The following is a 14167-nucleotide window of genomic DNA, read 5'->3' on the forward strand; positions in this document are numbered from 1 at the left end:
TAACAATCACAATAATTTTCTTTTTTCTAAATTCAAAATATACATTTATTTAATCAATTTATTTTAATTTTAATTTATTAATTTATTAAGCTTGATATTAATTATAGAAAAATTATATTAATATAACAAACTAAATGTAATACAATTTTATTTATTATCTTTTATTGATGGAAAAAAAAATCATAAGGGACTAACCCTCCCAATGAGAAGGTTAAAAGAGAACATACAAAACAAAAAGTAGCTTATATTGATGAAAAAAAAATCATAAGGAACTAACCTCCTAATGAGAAGGTTAAAAGAGAACATACAAAACAAAAAGTAGCTTATGTCCCACTCACATTAATTAGATTTGATATAAAATGCTATTACATCATATAAACACTCGGGCAAACTACAACAAATTTTTAGTCTAGGATGTTATTCTTTATTACTAAAATAGAGCCAACATATTATTTTGTCAATATGTTGTTATGATTAAAATAAAAGTAAAGAATTAAAATGTCTGAGACGCTATTTTCCCTTGAAAGGAATAATATATCATTTTCGTTAATTTAATCTCAAGGTCCCAAGTGGCTCCACTTCATGACTTTCATCACAAGCATAGAACTTTAGACAGTTTAACAAATTCCTCCTATCATTGCATTCCATCAAAACCATCATGAAAATGCCTTTATTTTATCACAAAGATCGCTTTTCTACTTAAAAAATTCGCATATTTTCTTCCCCACACAGATATACACAGATCACGGTTTGATGTTGTTATTATTGATTTAACAGCTATATTCTTCGTAAATCCCAAAGAAATTCTTTGGGATTTAAGATGATGCACCATTCGAGTAAAACACCCAACACTAATACCTGCTTACATTTTAATATTTTTTCTCAAATACAAAAGCTCCTGTACTGGTTTATTGTTATTTTTTACAGAGAATGTTTCTCTGAAGAGCATTATTTGATTTGTCAGAATGGTCTGTTTGTGCTCGAAGCACTGATGGGTACCGATTGGACTGCAAATGTCAATGCTCGATCATGTGTTTTTTATACACTTCCTCAAAAGGCTAATGAAAGAAAACCGTAATTGTCCGTGAACTGGGCCTGCCAGGGAATTGAACAGGCGACTTGTTTTAGGGTTTTGTGCCATTGGACATGAGCTGTGAACAGGGTGGATGGGTTTTAACATTGGTTTATCATGTGGGTCAAAGTTGAAACGAGTAACAGGGGCTTTGAGATGAAGAGGAGCATTGCTGATTGATGTTGGTGTGCAATAAATGGGGTTTGTGTAAGGATTATTGTCCAGTTTAGGGTTGGTTTGGCTAAATTCTGGTCAATTATTTGCTGCTAAAGTTCCCTTTCACATGAGAAACACAGAGGTAAGCTCTTTGTTACATTGTGGATTTTTGATGATTTTCAGTGATCATTATCTATTTGAGCAATTCTGATGATTTTCAGGGATTATTCCCCATTTAGTAACTTTAAATGTGCCTAGAACATAGGCCTTTCGTCACTAAAGTTCTTGGGGGCATACTGTGATCTTCAAACAAATATCTTTGGCAAAAAAACAGCTGGGTATCTTTAAATCTGGGACAGTAATATCTGTTTTGTTTGCTCAGCAACAGAAGTTTCACCATCCGCAAGGAAGATGCAGATTAGCCAATTGGAACTAGTTGCTTGTGTTTCACTCTATTTACTTATAGCTTACACCAGCACATGGTTTTAGCTGTTGAGATGATGAGGTGCGTGTAATGCCATGTTACGTAGGCTTGGAGCACATAATTAAGATTTGTAAACATGGACGAGACACTCCATAACAGTTACAACACGACCTCACTATATGTTTGACAGAATGAGAGGAATGGCAACTTATGATATTAATACCTTGTCTTACTTTCCTCCTCCTCCACGTTTTGTTCCTTGTGTCTGTCTTTGGATGTTGATTTGGGAGTTTTCTGTTGAATTGGTGTGTTTTTGCTTAGGAAAAAGAAACATTGTTTTTCTTTTCGGAAACCATTTGGTCCATTTTGAAGGCTTTAATTGTAACGTCAGAGCCCACACTTTGCTAGAGATACTTGATGTTAATGTTTCTGCCACTGCGCATGCTATGTATGATCTCAATGTTTAGTGACCTTTTTAATTCAGTCAACGCCAGGGTGAGGCCGGTGAATGACGAATTTTGTAAAATAGGATTTTCTCAAGATGCTGCTTCTAAGTCTAACAGTGATCTAAGCTCCATGATGCAACGGCCTTCCTAAACTGCGGAGTGTTACAAATTATAGAGCAAAATATCATTCTATCTCAATCTTACCAACAGCTAGAAGTAATTTTATCTTAAAATCCCAAATATTGCTAAAAGATTTCCAGGTAAACCTAATGAGAGTAACAGATAAATACTGCTCTGGATATAGATTAATACTAAACTTGGAAAACTTTATGGACTTTTTACAGGTCAGCAGGCCATACAAATGAAACAAGGTAAGCATAGAAATATATCAGTACATCAAGAAACCACAAAAGCACAGCCAGTTTGCAAGGGATATTCGGAAGGTTAAGAGCCATGATACCTGTTGCTCCTGAATTTCGTCACATTTCAATCTTCAATTTAAGCTGACTCTATGCCCAATGTATGCCGATAAAAATTGGAACAAGGGGCATGTATTCTGAACGGTTTTCCTCTCCTCGTTTGACAGGAGTGTCAATCTTATGCTAATATATTTTAATATTTTTTATCCACTTTTCAATAGAAAGTGAGACACTTATAGAAAGTACTGGATCTTTTAGGGTCTCCCTCTATTTTTAACCATTTAATGGAAAGGTGTCCAAGATTAGAAATGTAAATTTAAATGGAAGGGTTTTCTGGGATCATTACTGTTGATTAGGTGAGTTGAATTTATGTTTGTGCCCACCAGTTCAATTCACAATTGGGAAGCTTGAGCACAGCTTTCCTTGAAGCTCAAGAAACCTCCAGAGTAGGTTGGCTTCTCTATCTTAACACACTTTAACAGTTTAACTAGTCTACTTTTTGAGAGGAAAAGAGATGAAGATTATGCTAAGACAGAAATAATTGTTTCTGAATACACACAGCTACGTAAAGTCTTTAAGGCTGAAGGTTGCATGAAATGCGAATACAACAAGATATTATAACTAGATTTCTTTAGGAGCTCAGTGGTACTTGAAACTTTGAAGCTAATTAAGGGTTACAATGTTTTCTAAAGAGAGCAAAGTTTGTATATATACAATAAAAAAAGGTGGCAAAATATTGTTTCATGGTACTGAACATAGAAATAGAATGCAAGGGATACATGCCATCCAGGACATAGATCTAGATGTCTGATAATATGTGAAGATGCTTGATGGAAGGTTGACAATCCGTCCTTATTGCTTTGGTATTTGGGTGTGACCTTAAACTATAATGATTCAGTGTGATTTACTTTTGAGTTGATTCTGGATGGTAGGCCATGGCCTCAATGAGGATGAATGGTAACCAGGGAATGAGGATGCACAAAAGGGTATTTGAAGATCTTCAGATTCCTTGGATTCACATGAAGGTGAGCTGTGTGGAATGAATGTATTGGTGGTGGAAACCATGATGAGGATCTTCTAAAAATTGCTTCAACGATTAGACCATGCTATAAGTATAGAAGATCAATAATGGGCACTACTTGTGGTGGGAGGGCCTCATGGTATTCTTGCATGCTCGATGCTATTGCTTTTCTCTCCGTCAGACCTTTTTATTTTGCACTGTTAGATTGAACCTTGATCAACGGTGGGTTGTGTTGTCAAACCTTTTCTTCACTTGAAATTCTGCAAGGGCTGCATGTGGACAGGGTCCACCTAGATCTGTTAATAAGTCAAGATTTTCTTTTTGAGATTTGAATTGCATGTTCACTTGGGGTCTTTAAACTAGGCCTAAGCAATGGGAAGTCCACGGACTTATGTTTGAGGAGATCCTTGGTATTTTAATTTATTGTAGAAGGCATCAACCTTACTGGAGTGTTTGGAAAGTACAGTTTAAAAATTGCTTAAAGTGTTCGAGAACTTAGTTGACTTCTTTATTCAACAAAGATTGTGACTAAGGCATACGAGGCATAATGGAATGGTTGTGCAAGCTGGTCAATAACTTTCGTGGCTAATACATAGAATAAAAAACTTATGTGACACAAAATACGTGAAGTCCTTGATTGACATAGGTGAAGTTACAGCTTTGCCCTAAAAACTTGGCTGAGTGGTTTAAAGTCCATAATCTTCAAGAAACACAAGGTCTTCTAGAAATGTTTTTATCTTCCAAGATAAAAGGATTAATCTACATGGAGATATTAAAAGTACAACTATATGAAACAATCGTCTAAAGATAAAGCTGATTCTTAGTATTTTATAGAGTTTCACAAGCATCTTTCTTTACTAATTTATAAAGAAGATAAACATTCAAAAATTAATTATGCACACACACTTTATCTCAAACTAAGATATTTGGGAGCATGTAACAAGATATAACTTAAGTTAAAGTATGTCATGTCTAAAAAGGTGTTTGAGAAAGATGACACTATTTCATTCAATATCATTTCTTTTGTACAATTCTTGGAATTGTAGTTAATTTGATAAATACTTAACTACCACATAAGCAACTTTTAACTCATCCTAACCCAAAGCGGTGAATGTTCCTTATCTGTTGGGATGCAAACCCGACTCATTTTTGTTTTTTCATATTACATCTCAGTTTCGTTTCTTTCATTTGAACCAACACATATTACATATGCATGTCTTTACTAAATCAACAAAATAACATGTTGCATTTACACAAATGACTAGATCTTGATTTGTGTCACTTTATAAAAGTTCATATGTCACTTAAATTTAAGTCCCGATTTAAATAATGCAATTACTAACATTATATAGGACCTTTTAACCTTGTGACAGAAAATGTAATACATTTTGATGGCTTTTGAATGCCTTTGACCTTGAAAATTTCATGCAATATGTTCCTTGCTTGGAAATGATCCACTGTTCACTTGCTTGTTCGTTCACAACTATACAAGAAATGAACATGCATTATCAAGTGAAAATTACTTCGTATCTCTTTATGATTTCTTGTTTAATTTGCTTGTTTTTATTTCCATACTTGGCATGGGAAATTGGTTTTGTTTAAGTATATTTCTAGGTGTTGACAACAATAGAAGGGATGAATATCATATGGACTATGAGGATCCAAATAGGCAATGCTGCTAGAAATATACCTTTAAACAACATTTATACTAAAGACAGGGCTAAGGTATATCAATAAGATGTTTTTTGGCTGCTCACCGTTACATTTTGTGGTTGCTTTTACTACAGATAGGGCTAAGACATATCAATGAGATGTTTTTCAATTTTTGACTACCTACCCTTACATATTGTGGTTTCTTTCAACCACAATAGATGGAGGAGGCTTAAGAGGTTACTTGTGATTAAAGTATTTTGATTGGAATGTAGTATGATGTTGAGGGGATGATCACACAGTTCGAACACAAGATTCATGGTGCTCACACTACCTCATATTGCAATGAGTCAAAGCATGTGACTATAAGAGTAAAGGCAAAGCTAGAAGCCAACCGAGAGCAAACAGATCTTGCTTGAATGGAGGAGCATGGTACAATTGTAGATACCAAGCTTGGCTATATCATGTAGGCATTCAGGTGGACAAGAGAGTCATTTAAAGAGCTGCTAATGATAGATGATATGCAAAGGATAATGGATGTTGTCACGGGGCATCATATGTTATTGTTTAATACCTCTTTTTCTTGGGAGAGGTGACGAAGAGGAAACTGAGTTGCATGGTCAATGTGAATAAACTGTTCGTTGAGATCCACTAGACCAGAGAATAGTTTCCTTGTACATTTTGATGTGTTGTTCTAGTGGTAAGATGGCCTGATGGGTGATATTGTTAGGTGTTTTGTTATCTAATATCTATGATAAAAAGTTTATCCATGTAGAGGGTATATTATTATTTCCAATGTTTTAGAAGATAATGATTTTTGGTATAGGGTGGACCAATCTATGTTACAGAGGGTTGAGTCTTGGACAAGTGAGTGAATGACTCAAGTTTCAACCATCTAAGATACTATAACCCTGTTGATTTTATACTTTCAGATTAATGTAAAACTTAGAAATCAGAATTTAGTTTCTAATTAATTTGTTTGTTGTAGAATTTAGAGATTTCTAGATTTAGGCATAACATAGAAATGAACAGATAAGAACAAAACACAATTACCCTGGAAAAACCTCCTAGGAGGAAAAACCCAGCCAGAAAAGATCCTCAGATTTGATTATGGATTATATTCATATAATGATTACAACACTTATCTCAAGTACTTGAAGATGTCTGAAATGTTTGCTCTTAGGGCTGATGAAATCAACAACAGGTCTGCACTTTCATGAGCATCAGGTCTGCCCCTTTAACACACCAACCAGCACTCAGGCTCATACCCTAGATCTGCACTTTTGCTTGAGACTGGACTGCAACCTTAGCGCCTTGAATCTAGAATAGTTCGCTCTCCTTTATGATGATATTTGCTCTTAACGTTAGCACCTTCGATGGCAGAGATAATTCACAATTATTCCTTCTTCAAACTTCACATTAGGCAGATGTATAATTCGCATGAAAGATCTTGTGTTGAGTGAATAATGAGGTGAAGTTGTCATTTATTTATATGTGGTGTAAGATCTTAGTTAGGTTGGCTTTTGCTTTATAATTAACTTTTATTTATTAATTTCCTTTTGAGCGAATTGCCTTGATAGAATAAGGTTCGCCCTATTTTATGGGAGCACGTTTGAGTGTGGCGTGAGGATTTAGGGGTGATGTGAGAGATAGGGCCCAACCCTACACGTTGAAGGAGGGGCCAGCCCTTTGGGCAGATTCCAATGTTGCCTAAGCAATTGGAATCCGCCATTCCTACCTAATTACAATCAACACTCCCTCTTAATTAGGGAGGAGAAAACATAATCATAATCTTCCATCTTGCACACAAGCATATAATGGAACTACATAATATAATCTTCCAACTCGCACACAAGCATAGACTGGATCCACCTTACATTGTCCGCAGAGGGTGGAGAGGATCTTTTCTACCATCTTACATTGCCCGTAGAGGATGGTTAACAATTACCCTTCTCCCTGAGAAGATTACAATACCACCTTACATTGCTTGCAGAGGGTGGTTTATTCCATAGAAATGGGACTCGCTCAAACTCGGTGAGTCCGAGTACGAGTCATGCTTAGCGAGTCCGAGTTCGAGTCATGCTCGGCGAGTCCTAGGGGCTCAGACTCGGACTCGTTCGAGTCTGGCGAGTAAAATTGCCAGACTCGCCGAGTTTGCGAGTTTGGCTCAAACTCGCCAAACTCGGCGAGTCCTGAGCCCCAAACTCGGCTACTGTCTAGTTTAAGTAAAATGACAAAAAAAAAACATTTTAAAAAGTTTTTTTAAAATGAATGGTCTCGTCTTTGTTCACTACAAACTCCGCCTGAGAATGAGAAAAATTAGGGTTACAACATGTCAGCCAATAGAAAAATAACACCCGACGCCTTTATTAAATAATAAGTTTTTTTGGCCTTGCGGGGCGCTGCCCCTCGACCTTGCCCTGTATCGCGACAGAGAGCACGCAAGGGGCGTTGCCCCTTGACCCCGCAAGGGGTGATGCCCCTTGACCCCACCTTGGGGGTGTTGCCCCCAAACCCCCGTCGAAAAATATGGGGAGAAACTGCGTCGATAGAAGTAGGAAAAATTTAACCTCCGAGTCTGACACTGATTGGATCGACCAGGTAGATATAGAGGCTGAGACTGTAGTCATAGCAGAGGAGCGGAGAGCATGAGCATAGACAGGAGATTCAGAGGCAGATAGTGACACAGATGTTCCTGTTGTTGGTGAGCATGGCATGGTGTCACGGGGAGCGGCCATGGCTGTCCAATCATCCAGGACCTACCTTAGACGCCTTCATAGGGGGCCGGGGCCGGAGGGTGCTGCCGTGCAGGCTTCTCTGAGCCATAGGCTTGTAGTTGTATTTACCTTTGGTATTTGTATGAAACATTTGATGATGATCATACGATGCAATGTATTTTTTATTCCATGAGTTTTGTAATATTGTATACATTTGACAATATTTATATATCTATGTTTGTTATTTTCTTCAGCTACAATTTGCGTTTATGCTTATGTGATTGATGTATACTTGTGTATGTAATCAAATGAGCCGAGTTTGATGATATTATTGTGTCTTTAAGGTGTATTCAATAAAGGGTGTCTGAAACAAGTTTTAAATCTTTAAAAATCTCTAAATTTCTTGAGTTTTTCACTTTCCCGAGTCCAGCCGAGTCTGGAGCTGAGTCTGACGTCGAGTCCGAGCTGAGTCCGAGTCCCGTTTCTTTGGGTTTGATACAACACAATGTATCACGGAGGTTGAGACTCCCTCTCAATCAGGGTTTCATTTTCCAAGACACCGAGTCTTGAGACTCCCTCTCAATCAGGGTTTCATTTTCCAAGACACCGAGTCTGTCTCTAAAGTACACAAACTTCACTTTGGACAGGGGCTTGGTAAGAATATTTGCAACCTACTCATCAGTGCTGACATACTTCAACTGAATGGTGCCTCTTTGCACCATATCTCGAATGAAGTGATAATGAGTTTCCACATGTTTTGACCTGTCATGAAACACTGGATTGATAGACATTTTGATACAACTTTGATTATCACAATGAATGACAGTAGGATCCCAGGGCTGACCAAACAGCCCCGCAAGAAGCTTACAAAGCCACACTGCTTCTCTAGAAGCTACGCTTGCTGCAATATACTTAGCGTCAATAGTACTTAGTGCAACTGAGGATTGTATTCTACAAGCCCAAGAGATCATTGTGGAACCTAAGCTGAAGCAAATGCTAAAAGTACTTTTCTTGTCTTTGACACTTCCAGCCCAATCTGCATCTGAATAACCTTCCAAGGTTATTGAAGTGTTAAGTGGATACTTCAGCCCATAACCAATTGTTCCTCGCAAGTATCTTAGGATGTGCTTGGCTACAACAAGATGAACATGTTTGGGCATGCTCATGAACTGGTTGAGAGCATTCACTGCATAGCATATGTCTGGTCTAGTTTTAACTAGATACATCAATGAACCAATCAACTGCCTGTGCAGAAACACTTAACTTCTTTAAGTTAGATTCCATAGGAGTAGACATAGGTTTACAATCCATCATTCTAAATCTTTTCAAAATATCAATAGTATACTTTCCTTGACTTAAAAAATTTTTGTTAGATCTTTGCCATACTTCTAGACCTAGAAAATAATGCATTAGACCTAAGTGCTTCATTTCAAATTCTGAAGCTAGTTCTTTCTTACATCTAATGATAAGTTCATCTTTACCAGTAAGAAATAAATCATCCACATATAGAACTAGAATTAGTATTTCATCATTGAATAACTTAAAGTAGATGTTAGAGTCAGCATCATTTTTACAAATTCCTAAACTTAACAAGTATTTATCAATTCTTTCATACCAAGCACGAGGGGCGTGTTTGAGGCCATACAAGGCTTTCTTCAATTTGCACACATGAGTTTCTCTATCCTGAATCTCATAACCCTCAGGTTGTTCAATATAGACTTCTTCCTCAATGACACCATTAAGGAAAGGAGTCTTAACTTCCATTTGATGTAACTTCCAACCTCTAGCAGCAACAATAGCTATTATAGTTCTAATAGAGGTATATCTAGCAACAAGAGCAAATGTTTTTTCATAATCTATGCCTTCCTTTTGAGAAAAGCCACGAGCTACAAATCTAGCCTTATATTTTTCAATACTACCATCAGCATTATGTTTAATTTTAAATAACCATTTAGAGGAAACAACAGATTTACCTTTGGGTCTGGGCACGATGTCCCAAACATCATTCTTGATGATTGACTGATACTCTTCATCCATAGCAAGCTTCCAGGCATGATGGTTCAAGGCTTCTTCAACATTGCAAGGTTCAGATTCAATGAGATTGCACATCAATGCAATGTAGTTGGAGAATACTTGAGGTCTCTTGGTTTCTCAGAAAGTGCCACTGGGAGCAGCAAATCTTTCGGCTTCTTGAATGGTGTTTCTTACCCAAAGTGGCCTCTTTTTGGTAACAACAATGTCACTAGGCATGTCAGTGGGATTCATAGGCTCTGGTGGATCATTATGTTCTTCTTGAGATGGAGGTTCAACAGGCTCCCTTTGAATCTCAGGGTTAGTATCAACATTCATATCTTGATTGTCATTAGCTTCATCAATAATAGAAGAACCTTTTGATTTCTTAAATTCAATATCTTCTTCAAATGTAACATCCCTACTTACCTCAACATAGCTTTGACCAGGAATATAGATCCTGAAGGCCTTGGAGGATTCACTGTATCCGACTAGCATGCCTTTCTTCCCGGAGGGCTCCAACTTGGTTTGCTTTTCCTTGGGCACATGAACATAAACAAGACTTCCAAAAATTTTGAGGTGACTGATGTCTGGTTTGGATCCTGTGAAGGCTTCTTCAGGAGTCATGTTCTTTAAAACACGGTGAGGACATCTATTCTGAATATATACCGCTGTTCTAGAAGCCTCAGCCCATAGAAAGGTCTGCAAATCTTGATCATGAATCATAGCCTTTGCAGCCTCAACAATAGTTCTATTCTTCCTTTTAGCAACTCCGTTTTGCTGAGGATTGTATGGTACACAAAACTCCCTCTTAATTCCTGACTCAACACAAAAATCATAAAAGCTACCGGAGGTGTGCTCACCTCCATTGTCAGATCTTAAACATTTAATTCTTTTACTAGAGAAGTTTTCAGTCAATGCCTTAAACTCCTTAAATTTACTTAAGACTTCATCAGATTCTTTAGATTTCAGGAAGTAGATCCAAGTTTTCCTAGAGAAATCATCTATGAAGATTACTTAATAAAGAAATCCACTAGGAGATGCTATAGACATAGGACCACATAAATCAGAGTGAACAAGTTCTAGTTTATCTTTAGTTCTATTTTCACTTTTATTAAAAGGACTTTTAACATTTTTACAAAGTTACCTCGAGTTTCCGGGACGGGGACGGTAGGGGACGGCGGGGGACGGCAAAGGGGACGACTATATAAAATATAGGAAAAATTTAAAATATATAGGAAAATTTCAAAATTCTAAATGTTCATATGAAAACATGGATAAAGCATGCATACATACATTATATTCATATGAAAACAATAAAATATGGATATAACATGTGTATGATACTATGAAAAGTTGAAAACATTTTAGAATGTAAATTCTGAACATACAACATTGTTAATACTCAATAGACAATATGCAATTATGCATTCATAAATCAGAATTTCAATTCATTCACATTGTCAATATGCATATCAATAGACTCGGAGGTTAAATTTTCCCTACTTCTATCGACGCAGTTTCCCCCCATATTTTTCAACGGGGGTTTGGGGGCAGCGCCCCCAAGGTGGGGTCAAGGGGCAGCGCCCCTTGCATGCTCCCTGTTGCGATATAGGGCGGGGTCGAGGGGCAGTGCCCCGCGAGGCCAAAAAAACTTATTCTTTAATAAAGGCGTTGGGTGTTATTTTTCTATTGACTCGCCGAGTTTGGCGATTTTCTAATCTCTGTGTCAAAATGCCCAAAGGCTACATTGCTGCCATATAGTTTCATTGTTAAAATTATGAATTAAATTAATAAATTTAAAATTTAATTAATGTTATCTTTTAATTTTTTTTATTTTTAATAACAATTTGAATTAATAAGGGGCCTATATTAGAAAATTTAAATAAAAAATTGAAAATACAACTTTTTAAATTTTTTTAATATTTTTTAAGGGCCTTAGATATGGGGGACGTTTGGCCGTCCCCGAGACGGATTGGGGACCTCCCAGCCATCCCTAGCCGTCCCCGGGACGTACGGACGTCCCCCAGAGCTAGGGCAGGTGTCCCCCCATTTCGGGGACGCCCCCTCAAAATACAGGGCAATTTGGGGATGGGGGGAAACGTCCCTTGGCTGTCCCCAAGTCCCCGAAATGTCCCCGGGACGGGGACGGGGGTTTTTAGGTTGGGGACGCGTCCCTGGGTAACTCTGCATTTTTACCTATAGCACGACCTTTGCAAGTATTATCATGAATTTGACTGAGTTTAGGCATACCTTTGATTAACTTTTCAAGAGAGGGAAGAGCTTGATAGTGTAAATGTCCAAGTCTTCTATGCCATAGCTCACAGGATTCGGGAGCCTCATTAATGAGGGTTTGAATAGGGTTAGTAGAGAGCTTATATAAACTATCATATCTATTGCTATTTACACGAGCAGATTTAAAACTAGATTTCTTAGGCCAAGCAAGTACTTTTCCTTTAGAAAATGCAATTTGATAACTTTTATCTTTTAGAACAGAAATGGAAATTAAGTTTCTTTTAATTCCAGGAACAAATAAGATGTCACTAAGGTGAAGTGAAATACCAGAGTCTAAATTTAAAGAAGTAGTGCCAGAACCTCTTACCGAATATCCAGCATCTCACCAATTACCACGTGAAGGCTGGTATCCTTTTCTACTAAGTCTGAAAGATGATCACGGTAGTCTGTGATGTGTCTGGAAGCACCACTGTCAATCAACCATGTATTACTATCTGTGGGTATGCTGCTTGACAGGGCAGAGATGAATAAGAAGTCATCATTTTGTTCTGAGACTTCATTTAGGTTGGCTTCTCTTTGAGTAGGATCATTCTGACATTCTTTAGCATAGTGACCAAATTTGTCACATCTAAAACATCGAACACGAGAGACATCTCTTGGTTTCTTCCAAGAATGCTGAGAACTAGGTGGTTTGAATTCTCTATTTCTCTTTGGATAATGCTTCTTCCAATTTCCACCTTTCTTGCATTGGGCTGCAAGCATGTGTTGATCATTTACATGAGGACTTTTGAGTTGCCCCCTTGTGATAAGGCGCGACTCTTCTTGAATGCAATCATTCTTAAGGTGATCAAGGGTAGGTAACTCGGTTCTACCACTTATGGTTTGAATAAAAGACTCCCATGAGTGTGGCAAACCATTTAGGACAATCATAACAAGGTCCTTGTCTTCCATGTTATGTCCAATTATACCTAGCTGATTCTTTAGTTCTGAAATTCTCATAAAATAAAAATAACAGAATCTTCTTTTGACATTTTGATATTAAGTAATTGCTATTTTAAAGTAATTGCCCTACTGAGATTGTTAATTTCATAGGTATCTTGTAGATGAATGAACATTTCCCTTGCAGTAGTGAATGAGGCAATGGAGGTGACTAGGTGGTCTTTAACTGAATCAATGAGAAGCTTTCTGGCTTTGACAACATCCTTTTTGAATTGTTTCAGTTCAGCTGCATTCGTAGGTTTAGTTAGCTCTTTCGCTTCTATAAAGTGAAGAAGATCTTCTTCCTCTAGAGCCAACATGATTCGAACCTTCCATGCAGCAAAATTGAGATTTCCATCAAGCCTGTCTTCAACTTTTAGCCCCATTAACCTGACCTGAGAATGAGACAACAAATCTGGAAATAAAGGAGTACTAAATTCTGAAAACTGCAAGTTGATCTAGCCTATAGCTCTGATACCATGTTGATTTTATACTTTCAGATTAATGTAAAACTTAGAAATCAAAATTTAGTGTCTAATTAATTTGTTTGTTGTAGAATTTAGAGATTTCTAGATTTAGGCATAACATAGAAATGAACAAATAAGAACAAAACACAATTACCTTGGGAAAACCTCCTAGGAGGAAAAACCCAGCCAGAAAAGATCCTTAGATCTGATTATGGATTATATTCATATAATGATTACAACACTTATCTCAAGTACTTGAAGATGTTTGAAATGTTTGCTCTTAGGGCTGATGAAATCAACAACAGGTCTGCACTTTCATGAGCATCAGGTCTGCCCCTTTAACACACCAACCAACACTCAGGCTCATACCCTAGATCTGCACTTTTGCTTGAGATTGGACTGCAACCTTAGCGCCTTGAATCTAGAATAGTTCGCCCTCCTTTATGATGGTATTTGCTCTTAATGTTAGCACCTTCGATGGCAGAGATAATTCGCAATTATTCCTTCTTCAAACTTCGCATTAGGCAGATGTATAATTCACATGAAAGATCTTGTGTTGAGTGAATAATGAG

At 37.3% G+C, this 14167-nt stretch overlaps 1 protein-coding gene across 4 annotated transcripts in view; it reads left to right on the forward strand.

Moving 5' to 3' along the window:
• The first annotated feature begins 647 nt into the window (after positions 1-647).
• The window catches only part of LOC131064014 (U-box domain-containing protein 4), a 117312-nt gene continuing 103792 nt past the window's right edge, over positions 648-14167 (forward strand). For all 4 annotated transcript variants that reach the window (XR_009111197.2, XR_009111196.2, XR_009111195.2 and 1 more), the window contains exon 1: positions 648-1370. The gene's annotated coding sequence lies outside the window, so the exon portion shown is untranslated. The remainder of the gene's footprint in view (positions 1371-14167) is intronic.

This window comes from Cryptomeria japonica, chromosome 11 (assembly GCF_030272615.1).
Source record: "Cryptomeria japonica chromosome 11, Sugi_1.0, whole genome shotgun sequence".
Taxonomy (NCBI): domain Eukaryota; kingdom Viridiplantae; phylum Streptophyta; class Pinopsida; order Cupressales; family Cupressaceae; genus Cryptomeria; species Cryptomeria japonica.